The sequence below is a fragment of the Ranitomeya variabilis genome, chromosome 1 (genome assembly GCF_051348905.1).
Source record: "Ranitomeya variabilis isolate aRanVar5 chromosome 1, aRanVar5.hap1, whole genome shotgun sequence".
In the NCBI taxonomy this organism is placed as follows: domain Eukaryota; kingdom Metazoa; phylum Chordata; class Amphibia; order Anura; family Dendrobatidae; genus Ranitomeya; species Ranitomeya variabilis.
Window position 1 is genome coordinate 865,790,089 of NC_135232.1, and position 12,461 is coordinate 865,802,549.

At 42.0% G+C, this 12,461-nt stretch overlaps 1 protein-coding gene across 5 annotated transcripts in view; it reads left to right on the forward strand.

The window, feature by feature from the left end:
• Positions 1-12,461, forward strand: part of BMPR1B (bone morphogenetic protein receptor type 1B) — a 739,804-nt gene that overhangs the window by 519,040 nt on the left and 208,303 nt on the right. The window lies entirely within an intron of this gene.

Sequence of the window (12,461 nt, forward strand, 5' to 3'; positions counted from 1 at the left end):
AACCAACGTAGGCACGTTCCCCGGCTACTTCTATTTGTGGTGCTAGGATTAGATATATGGTCAGCCCAGTTACCACTGCCCTATGAGCTGGTTTTTTGTGTTTGCAGACTTGGTTATTATTTCTGAGACCCTCTGCCATTGGGGTCATAACAGTATGCCAGGCCAACATTGAATGTTTAATGCATTGCAGAAGTGGGATTATAGGAAAGGAAATTCTGAGTTTTTTTTTTTTTTTCCTCTCTTCCTCTCCTTTACCTCGGAGTGGCTTGTGCTTGCTGCAGACATGAATGTCCAGACCTTGATTACAAGTGTGGACCAGCTTGCTGCTCGTGTGCAAGGCATACAAGATTTTGTTACCAGGAGTCCTTTGTCTGAACCTAAAATACCTATTCCTGAACTGTTTTCTGGAGATCGATTTAAGTTTAGGAATTTCAGGAATAATTGTAAATTGTTTCTATCTCTGAGACCCCGTTCATCTGGAGACTCAGCTCAGCAAGTTAAAATTGTTATCTCTTTTTTACGGGGCGACCCTCAGGATTGGGCCTTCTCGCTAGCGCCAGGAGATCCGGCATTGGCAAATATTGATGCGTTTTTTCTGGCGCTTGGATTGCTTTACGAGGAACCCAATCTTGAGGTTCAGGCAGAAAAAGCCTTGCTGGCTGTTTCTCAGGGCCAGGATGAAGCTGAAGTGTATTGCCAAAAATTTCGGAAATGGTCCGTGCTTACTCAGTGGAATGAGTGCGCTCTGGCCGCAAATTTCAGAAATGGCCTTTCTGAAGCCATTAAGAATGTGATGGTGGGTTTCCCCATTCCTACAAGTCTGAATGATTCCATGGCGCTGGCTATTCAAATTGACCGGCGTTTGTGGGAGCGCAAAACCGCTAATCCTCTGGTGGTGTTGTCTGAACAAGCACCTGATTTTATGCAATGTGATAGAATTCAGACCAGAAATGAGCGGAAAAATCATAGACGTCAGAATGGGTTGTGTTTTTACTGTGGTGATTCTACACATGTTATATCAGCATGCTCTAAACGCCTAACAAGGGTTGTTAGTCCTGTCGCCATTGGTAATTTGCAACCTAAATTTATTTTGTCTGTAACTTTAATTTGCTCATTGTCCTCTTACCCTGTTATGGCGTTTGTGGATTCAGGTGCTGCCCTGAGTCTTATGGATCTGTCATTCGCCAAGCGCTGTGGTTTTGTTCTTGAGCCGTTGGTTAATCCTATCCCTCTTAGAGGTATTGATGCTACGCCATTGGCGGAAAATAAACCGCAGTTTTGGACACAGGTAACCATGTGCATGACTCCTGAACATCGGGAGGTGATTTGTTTTCTTGTTCTGCATAAAATGCATGATTTGGTCGTTTTGGGTTTGCCATGGTTACAGACTCATAATCCAGTCTTGGATTGGAAGGCAATGTCTGTGTCAAGTTGGGGCTGTCAGGGTATTCATGGTGATTCCCCGCCGGTGTCTATTGCTTCCTCTACTCCTTCGGAAGTTCCTGAGTATTTGTCTGATTATCAGGATGTGTTCAGCGAGTCCAGGTCCAGTGCTCTGCCCCCTCATAGGGACTGTGACTGTGCCATAGATTTGATTCCAGGTAGCAAATTTCCTAAGGGTAGACTATTTAATCTGTCTGTACCTGAGCATACCGCAATGCGTTCGTATATCAAGGAATCTCTGGAGAAGGGGCATATCCGTCCATCCTCTTCCCCTCTTGGCGCGGGATTCTTTTTTGTGGCCAAGAAGGACGGATCTTTGAGACCTTGTATTGACTATCGGCTTTTGAATAAAATCACTGTTAAATTTCAGTATCCTTTGCCTCTGTTGTCAGACTTGTTTGCCCGAATTAAAGGTGCCAAGTGGTTCACCAAGATAGATCTTCGTGGTGCGTAAAACCTTGTGCGCATTAAGCGAGGAGATGAATGGAAAACCGCGTTTAATACGCCCGAAGGTCATTTTGAGTACTTGGTGATGCCTTTTGGGCTCTCTAATGCTCCTTCAGTGTTTCAGTCCTTTATGCATGATATTTTCCGGAAGTATCTGGATAAATTTATGATCGTTTATCTGGATGATATTCTGTTTTTTTCTGATGACTGGGACTCGCATGTGGAGCAGGTCAGGATGGTGTTTCAGGTTTTGCGCGAGAATGCGTTGTTTGTTAAGGGCACAAAGTGTCTCTTTGGAGTACAGAAGGTTCCCTTTTTGGGGTTTATTTTTTCCCCTTCTGCGGTGGAGATGGACCCAGTCAAGGTCCGAGCTATTCATGATTGGACTCAGCCCACGTCAGTTAAGAGTCTTCAGAAGTTCTTGGGTTTTGCTAACTTCTACCGTCGTTTTATTGCTAATTTTTCTAGCATTGTTAAACCTTTGACGGATATGACCAAGAAAGGTTCTGATGTTGCTAACTGGGCTCCTGCAGCCGTGGAGGCTTTCCAGGAGTTGAAACGCCGGTTTACTTCGGCGCCTGTTTTGTGCCAGCCTGATGTCTCACTTCCCTTTCAGGTTGAAGTGGATGCTTCTGAGATTGGGGCAGGGGCCGTTTTGTCGCAGAGAGGCCCTGGTTGCTCTGTGATGAGACCTTGTGCCTTTTTCTCTAGGAAGTTTTCACCTGCTGAGCGGAATTATGATGTTGGCAATCGGGAGTTGTTGGCCATGAAGTGGGCATTTGAGGAATGGCGTCATTGGCTCGAGGGTGCTAAGCATCGTGTGGTGGTCTTGACTGATCACAAAAATTTGATGTATCTCGAGTCTGCTAAACGCCTGAATCCTAGACAGGCCCGCTGGTCATTGTTTTTCTCCCGTTTTGACTTTGTGGTCTCGTATTTACCAGGTTCGAAGAATGTGAAGGCTGATGCTCTTTCAAGGAGCTTTGTGCCTGACTCTCCGGGAGTCGCAAAACCAGTTGGTATTCTTAAAGAGGGAGTTATCTTGTCAGCCATTTCTCCGGATTTGCGACGTGTGTTGCAGAGATTTCAGGCTGGGAGACCTGATCCTTGTCCACCTGACAGACTGTTTGTTCCTGATAAGTGGACCAGCAGAGTCATTTCCGAGGTTCATTCCTCGGTGTTGGCAGGGCATCCGGGAATTTTTGGCACCAGAGATCTGGTGGCTAGGTCCTTTTGGTGGCCTTCCTTGTCTCGGGATGTGCGGTCGTTTGTGCAGTCCTGTGGGACTTGTGCTCGGGCTAAACCTTGCTGTTCTCGTGCCAGCGGGTTGCTCTTGCCCTTGCCTGTCCCAAAGAGGCCTTGGACACACATTTCCATGGATTTCATTTCAGATCTTCCGGTTTCTCAGGGCATGTCTGTCATCTGGGTGGTATGTGATCGCTTTTCTAAGATGGTCCATTTGGTACCTTTGCCTAAGCTGCCTTCCTCTTCCGATCTGGTTCCTGTGTTCTTTCAGAATGTGGTTCGTTTACACGGCATTCCTGAGAATATTGTGTCTGACAGAGGATCCCAGTTTGTTTCCAGGTTCTGGCGATCCTTTTGTGCTAGGATGGGCATTGATTTGTCGTTTTCGTCTGCTTTTCATCCTCAGACTAATGGACAAACGGAGCGAACTAATCAGACTCTGGAGGCTTATTTGAGGTGTTTTGTTTCTGCGGATCAGGATGATTGGGTGACCTTCTTGCCGTTGGCTGAGTTTGCCCTTAATAATCGGGCTAGTTCCGCTACATTAGTTTCGCCTTTTTTCTGCAACTCTGGTTTCCATCCTCGTTTTTCCTCGGGACATGTGGAGCCTTCTGACTGTCCTGGGGTAGATTCTGTGGTGGATAGGTTGCAGCAGATCTGGAAGCATGTGGTGGACAACTTAAAGTTGTCACAGGAGAAGGCTCAGCGTTTTGCTAACCGCCGCCGCGGTGTGGGTCCCTGACTTCGTGTTGGGGATTTGGTATGGCTGTCTTCTCGATTTGTTCCTATGAAGGTCTCCTGTCCTAAATGTAAGCCTCGCTTCATCGGTCCTTACAAGATATTGGAAATCCTTAATCCGGTGTCCTTTCGCTTGGATCTTCCGGTGTCGTTTGCCATTCACAACGTGTTCCATAGGTCTTTGTTGCGGCGGTACGTTGTGCCTGTGGTTCCTTCTGTTGAGCCTCCTGCTCCGGTGTTGGTTGAGGGCGAGTTGGAGTACGTGGTGGAGAAGATCTTGGATTCTCGTCTCTCCAGGCGGAGGCTTCAGTATCTGGTCAAGTGGAAGGGCTATGGTCAGGAGGATAATTCCTGGGTGGTTGCCTCTGATGTGCATGCGGCCGATTTAGTTCGTGCCTTTCACGCTGCTCATCCTGATCGCCCTGGTGGTCTTGGTGAGGGTTCGGTGACCCCTCCTTAAGGGGGGGGTACTGTTGTGAATTAGACTTTTTGGCTCCCTCTTGTGGTCACTAGTGATATGACTCTGGGATTGTCTTTCTTCACTTTGGCACTCACCTGGGCCGTTAGTCCTGGGGTGTTGCTATATTAACTTCCTGGATCCTTAGTCCAGTGCCTGGCATCGTTGTAATCAGATCCTTCTGTTTGCTCCTGTCCACTGGTCCTGGTTTTTGCAAAATTAAGCTAAGTCTTGCTTTTTGGTTATTTGGGTTATTTGCTTTGCTTCTATTTTTGTCCAGCTTGTACTAAATGTGATTTCTGACCTTGCTGTAAGCTCTAGGGGTGCTGGTGTTCTCCCCCCGGCCGTTAGACGGTTCGGGGGTTCTTGAATATCCAGCGTGGATATTTTAATAGGGTTTTTGCTGACCATATAAGTCATCTTACTATATTCTGCTATTAGCTAGTGGGCCTCTCTTTGCTAAATACCTAGTTTATCCTTATGTTTGTCTTTTCCTCTTACCTCACCGTTATTATTTGTTGGGGGCTTGTATCCAACTTTTTGGGGTCTTATCTCTGGAGGCAAGAAAAGTCTTTCTTTTCCCTTCTAGGGTTAGTTAGTTCTCCGGCTGGCGCGAGACGTCTAGAACCAACGTAGGCACGTTCCCCGGCTACTTCTATTTGTGGTGCTAGGATTAGATATATGGTCAGCCCAGTTACCACTGCCCTATGAGCTGGTTTTTTGTGTTTGCAGACTTGGTTATTATTTCTGAGACCCTCTGCCATTGGGGTCATAACAGGGATAGGCACAGGCTGAGTTAGGAGGTGCCCCATCCCTCGTTTCCTACTATTAGGGCCTTCCTCCCCCTTTTCCCATCCCATTGTTGGTGTTTGTTGTGCCATCCGCTGGATGAGCCCTTGTGGTTGTGACATTCAAGTGAAGGGGGTCCGGTTTCGGGTCCGGCTACTGTTCTGGTACCCGAAACAGAACTTTTTTTTTAACTGTTCAGCTGAACCCGCCGGACCTGATCATAAAGGGGTCCACCCATATCTACTCTCTATATGAGCAGCTCTCACTGAAATTTTGTTTGGTCTTCCAGATCTTATCTTGACCTTCAATGTTCCTGTTAACTGGAATATCTTATCCATCAGCCCATTTTCCTTTTTGGAATTTTTTAAATGCAAAACAAGACAATATATTTATTTTGGCTAAAATATAAAGAATTTCTGTTACCTTTAACTTTAGCCCTTTTAGAGATCATTTCATCTTCAACTTGCTTAACTGTTCAAAAGCCCAAACTTTTATATGCCACTGTACTGTAGTTTTTAAAGTGCATCTTTGTGTGGATCATCAATTAGTTTTATTCTACAATACCATTTTAGATTTTGCTATACTGCAGAGTGCTCAAAGATTTTTAGATTTTTTTACTTTCTGATATATGTTTTGTTAAAAGACGATAGATCCCTTTTCAGAGATTTTGTGGGGGGCAGCAGCAGCAACATATGAGATCAACAGTCACTGATTAAGTTGTATTTAACCTATTTTAAGAAAGATCTACACTATAGAAACCATTAAAAAGAATTCTACACAAAATACCTGTCAATTTCTCAATACTACTGGGTGCAAAAGGTATTTAAAAAAAGAAATGTAAACATAATTAGATATGTATCAAAAGTGAGTTTATTGAATAAATAGCGCTATGTAACATGAAATTGTCTAATAAACCCAAAGCTCAATATATATTTTGGCTGTATTGCAAATATCTGTCAGGTTACCAACCTGACATGACCTTAATATACAACTAGCTGAGTTTTATGCTAATATCCATCTGAAGGAAACATAAATATAAACACATTGAAAGTTTCCTCGGTTTAGCAGCTCATCTTATATTACTCATTAGCTTGAAATCTCTCACCAAATTAGAAGGGCATAAAGAGGCTGGTGCACCTGGTCTGGCCCTGATACCATCTCACTCATCAGTCCTGTCCAGTTACTGAAGGGTAAACTTTCCCTTTCAAATCCACCTGGCCATGAGTAATGCCTGGAGATGGTCAAGATTGATATGGACCATTAATATATACTGTATCGTTACCTTGAAAAAAAGATGTGTATAAATGAAAAGTAATACTTACACTAAGAAATTTGTTTTCTATTACTTGATACTTTTTGCCTAGCTATGAAATTAAGATCCATCTTATCTCTTTCCTGTTTTAAAGCGGATTTGGCACATGCTCCCCAAAAATTGAATTATCTTGTAAAATTCTTTGAGCTTCCCTGATTCTGCTGCTCTTTTACTTTTTGTGCTTTGTCACTGAATTGCAGGGGTATTCACATTAGTTGCTTTTGAAGTCCCTGCTTGTCAAATGTCTGCTTGCTTCATCAATATGAAGTCATGGCTTTACTAGAATATGATTTGAATGTTTCTAAAGATCACAAGTGACTAGAGATGGGTGAACCCAAACAGTAAAGTTTGGGGGTCCATACCAAACACCTACTGTGCAGACACGGACACCAAACACAGACTTCACCAGGAAGTCTGTTTTATTGTTTGGGTTCTGCACTCCGAACACCGGATGTGTCTCGCGCTGTCTCCAGCAGTTCTGATCAGCTGTAATATTAATACCACCGGTCAGAATGCTGCGGTTCTTCTCAGATGACAATGTGAGCCAGGAGCTGGGATTGGAATCGGCCGATAGGACTAATACTCCCATCTGCTTACACCTGCTTTGCTAATAATAGCGGAGACTGATGGAAGCATTCATCAGCCAGCGCCTGTGCAATAAATAACAAATGAAAAAAAAAAAAAAAACGGCATGGTTTCTCCTCTATTTTTGATAACCAGCCAGGCAAAATTGACAGCTGCTGGCTGCAACCCTCGGCAGTCCGCTTTAGCAAGGCTGGGTATCAAGAATAGGAGTGTCCCCGTGCCGTTTTTTAAAATTATTTAAATAATTTAAAAAAAAAAAAAGACGTAGGGTCCCCCGCATTTTTGACAACCAGCCAATCTAAAGCCCCCAGCTGGGGGCTGATATTCTCGGGCTAGTAAAGGTTCATGGATATTGGCCCCTCCAGCCTAAAAATTGCAGCTTGCAGATGCCCAGAAAAGGCGCATCTATTAGATTCCTTTACCTTCTTTATTCCATGTAAAGTAAAAACATGTTTTCTTTTCTTGAACTGTTTGGAATTATTGTGGTATTTTCAATAAGGAAAACTTTTCTGCCAATGATAAAAGGTACTGGAATACTCTGCAGGTTAATCTGTACAAGAAATACTTGATTTGCATTTGTATTGGCTAAATTCTAAACAATTCAGGGTCATTTGGAAGACTCTGGCAGTTGCCTGTATGTTTTAGTGCTAGAGAAGACAATCTGTTTCCAATACTTGTAGTAATGTCTCATTTTCTGACATCCCTTGTGTCAGCACGCACGTTAGAATCATCTTGATTTTCTGACTTGTAAAACAGCGGTTTAGGTTTATAAAGAAACAATATTATGACACATTGCTTGATCATAGAAACATTGCACATGAAATGCACCAACAACTTGTGGAAATAAAAATAAATCATGTTTGGAATAGATATACAAATGTTTTAATACATTATGTAACAGTAGTTATTTATCTTATGCTGGGTTTCAGTACAAACTATACATCAGTTTTGTCCGGTCAGCATGATGTAGTGTCTGATCCATCTCTAGGACCAATCTGACACTGGGCTGATGCTCCAGATGATGGAGATTGATCTATGAGATCAGTTCTGGCTTTAGTTTGCATGAGGTAAAGAACAACAGATGTCCTAATATATGGGAATGAGCATGCAACTCTTCCTGCCGATCATACTATAAACATGCACTCTTGACTAAGTTGAGTGTCCATGTATTCTCAGTGGTTAGAGCAGAATAAACCATCGCCAGACACCTCTACTGCTTATTTCTTGTAAATTCTAAGGGTTGGGCATGATTAAATCCAACATTGTTAGTCCTCCTTTCCCTGATATCTGGTATAGAAAGGTAGGAGACAAAAAAAGCGCAAATAGGGTCTTATGCCCAGGATTGTTTCCAATCAATTATGAGAGAACTGCTCACCTGGTGGTACACAGTAAAAGCGTGTAGTTGTCAGCTGCTGCAGATCCACAGGTCGGCACTGCGACCTCTTAGAACCGTTATAATAGATGAATGTGGATAAAATCCATACTGCTGCGACAAATGATGGATCCAGATATAGTTATAAGATGTTCGGGTGGATTATTCAACGCGTTTCGAAGCTCATGGCTTCTTCTTCAGGAAGTTTCCACAGACAGATATATATCTTTCTGTGGAAACTTCCTGAAGAAGAAGCCATGAGCTTCGAAACGCGTTAAGTAAACCACCCGAACATCTTATAACTATATCTGGATCCATCATTTGTCGCAGCAGCGCGGATTTTATCCACATTCATCTATTATAACGGTTCCCTGATATCTGGGGAGGCTTACTTCCATACACAAGAAACTTTTGGCTGGGTTGATACTGATCATCATGAGTGATTGAGGAGCAAAGAAACTGAGCGTGCGTTCAATTTAAACCGTACATTGAGAAACCAGTAAAGAAAGGAAAAAGAATGGGCAGTAAAGACCATAATGACCCCTCTCATTTATGGCCTCATTTATGACTTATGAGACTACTACTGACATGCAGAATACATTGTTAATATTCTACCCCTGAATAGTCACTGTAGCATATCCTTCTGCATTGTTATGTAGTGCCATTGAAGATCATTCACCATTTCATTGCATTATCTGTCTCTGTTTTCACAGTGAGTCACACTCCTGCACTATGTTCTGTCTGCTGTGTTTTCCATTTTAAAATGCCCAGATATATCGGATATTAGCCACAAGGTCTCATACATTATCCCATAATTTGGTAATAGTTTTTGGCGTGCTCTGCCTTTTCCAGTCAGTAATTGAAAATTAAATTACAGTTAAAGTCATTTGATTATTTGGTAAAATAAACCATGTACTTTGAGATTTACTAATCTTGTAGACATAATGAGAAAATATTGCCAGCAAAATGGAAAACATTTCATGTTGATTATTTAACCCTTAGTTTTACTCTCCAGTAGAGATTAAGAAATCTATTAATTTACTGTTTAAACTGCATTATATTCATTATTAGTAATGGGTAAAGACCATTTAATAAAAAAGTAAGAACATTACAACAGTAAGGCCTCCTTCAAACATCTCTTTTTTGTGTGTCTGTATATGGTCTGTTATTTAAGGGGTGCAAATATGGACCCTCACACACACACACGGTATTCAGTGGTGTTGCGCACATGTCAGGTTTTTCATACCCGCAGACATGTCCGTTTTTGTCAACAGCACGGACAATATTTGTATTGCACATGTGCACACTGATGACACATGAATTACATCCATGTGTCCTCATCGTGACATGTATCGGCGCCTGGGAAGAAGCCGTACAGTTTGCACTGTTCCCAGGCTCCAGCTGCTGTAGGTAGCTCTCATCATTGTTGCTTGGTCTCCATGAGATCAGCTTGACCAGGTGACAATGATGAGAGCTGTATTCAGCAACCACTGTGTCACTCCTGTGCAAAATAAAGAATTAAGTTTTAAAAATGGTGTGGTCTCCTGTGCAGTTTTCATAACCAGGGAAAGCCCATGGCGGGGGGGCTGATGTTAATAACCTGGGAAAGTGGACAATTTCGCAAAAGGTATCCAGGCTGTCAAAAACAGCTCACAGCTGTTTGCTTAGCCTTTCCTGGTGAATTTACAGAGCACCTAGAAAAAAAATGACTTAAAGGTCCCCCTATAAATTTAAATCCGCAAAGGCTATACATACAGCTGTGGGTTGATTATTAAAAATGTGGGAAGGTGCCAGAGATATTGCCCATTCCCCTCAGGCTACTAACATCAGCTCTCAGCCACCCCAGAAATGAAGCATTCACAGGATGCGCCAAATTTTGTGCTTAGCCTCGCTCTTCTAACTTTCCCTGTGGCAGTGGCAAGGGGGGTAATAGAGTTGGGGTTGATGTCACCCTTGTTTTGTCAGCTGACATCAAGCCCATTGGTTAGTAGTGGAGAGTTGTCTATAAGGCACCCCCATTACTAACCCCATAGTAAGTATTGAAATCAATATACAGCAAGAATAAAGTACTTTATTTGAAGTAAAGCAAAACATCATGTTTTAAACATTTATTTCAAAATAGATACATGTATACTCACCTTTATGCCTAATCCTTTGAAGCCCATGTCCTCTGTAAAATAAAAAATAATAACCATATTCCTCACCTGTCCGACATGAAGATAATCCTCCAATGCTCATGTCCCTGTAAAAAAACAAAAATATTAAAAGTGTGTAAGTTGCTACACGTGGGGCACATTTGGATAACTGTCACATCACAGGCTTGTAAATTCGAAGTTGAAATGTTACTGTATTTAGTTTCACTATAGTGTTAAGTAGCATTGGTTACTGTAATATCTTTGAGTACACAAACGTAAGCCAAAGAATAGATCATTAGCTTCAGATAGGTGGGTGTTCGACACTGTATACCCGGCGAACTGATTAGCTGATACAAGCTCCAGGCACAGCCGAGTGTATACACTTTATACATACACAAAATCCAATAGTGGTCTCACCACCTCAAAAGACAATATTAACCAACAATCACCTTACCCATAGCAGCTACATACAATCCTGATAGCTTGGGCTCCCATAAGAGATTGGTCATGCTTTCCCTGGGGAGCTTTATATAGAGATTGTTTCCTGGAGTAATTTAAGTATAGTGCATCAATTTGTATATATACGTTTTCATTGGTTTATTCTGCATATATAGACTAAAAATAAGAGTCATTATGCAGATTTATTAACTATGTTGTATAATTACGCTATGGTGCGTTTTTTACGGCCTTAATTACTCATGTGTATGTTGTTATATTGTCCTGCTCTGCCTGCCATCAGTTTTTTATGAATATCCTTGTCTTGTTTTTTTATTGTTGTTTAATAAAGTATATATGGTTTTTTATATTTGCCTATGCCTCTTTTTCACCTGCTATGGGTAAGGTGATTGTTGGTTAAAAGTGTATACACTTGTAGCAGAGCTGCGCTGCACAGCTCCACTCCATGTGTACTGACCACTGTCACATAGTGCAGAGCAGTTCCAATTCAAAAGATGTAAACACACGGACCAGAGCCGTGCTGCACATTCAATGTGTAGTGGCATCTGTCTGGTACTACAGAACAGCTTCTATTCAAAAGAAGCAATGCAGCTCCATTTCATGTGTTTTTACCTGGCTGGAGCTTTTCCCAGCTGCTCAATGGGGATGCTGGATGCCAGACCCACCAATCTAATACTGATGACCTATAGTAGAGAAAGGTCATCAATATATTCTGATGAGACTGCACCTTTAATGTCATGGCATTAGGGCTTTAAAACTGTTCATACAACTTGTTGCCGAAACACTTTTTCAGCCAACAATTATGTTTCCTGACTGCCCAATGCACATGCAAACTTGATTTGACCAAATATGCATGTGCACTAAATGGCAAATGGGAAATAAGGTGCTACCAGGAAGCAACGGTGAAAACATTTCACATTTAAGAACAAAGGATTAACTATATTAAAATTCCACAAGCCCGATTATTTTTCTTCCTTGACAACAGATGTCCGTCACCAAACACATCTGATATTCACATTTTGCTCCACTGTGTAAGGCCGCCTTTATTTCCTTAATTCTCAATCAGAAATAATAGACCTGAAATCTTTGGTCCATAAGGAATTATAATTTTCTTCTTATCCAACAGCACAGAAACCTGTGAATTGTAATTTTAATAATCATAGATGTCCATATGAGATTCTAACATTATTGGAGAAAAAGATCTGCCCTGTATTAGCCAGCTCCTGGCCTTTAGCCAACTGAAACTTGCTCTTTCATTGAAATTAAATAAGAGAGTATGAAGTCCATTGTGGCCTACAGCTCTGGCCATTTTCTGTGTGCTGGGACCCTTTCATCCATTGATCAGTTGGAGTTCCAGTTCCTAATCTACAATAATAGGTTGAACAAGACTATAGGGGGCACTATTGTAGAACTTATTTGTGGTTTCTATTTTCCTTTCCATGATTTGTTCACTGCAAGATCTAATAGATAATTTATAATTGT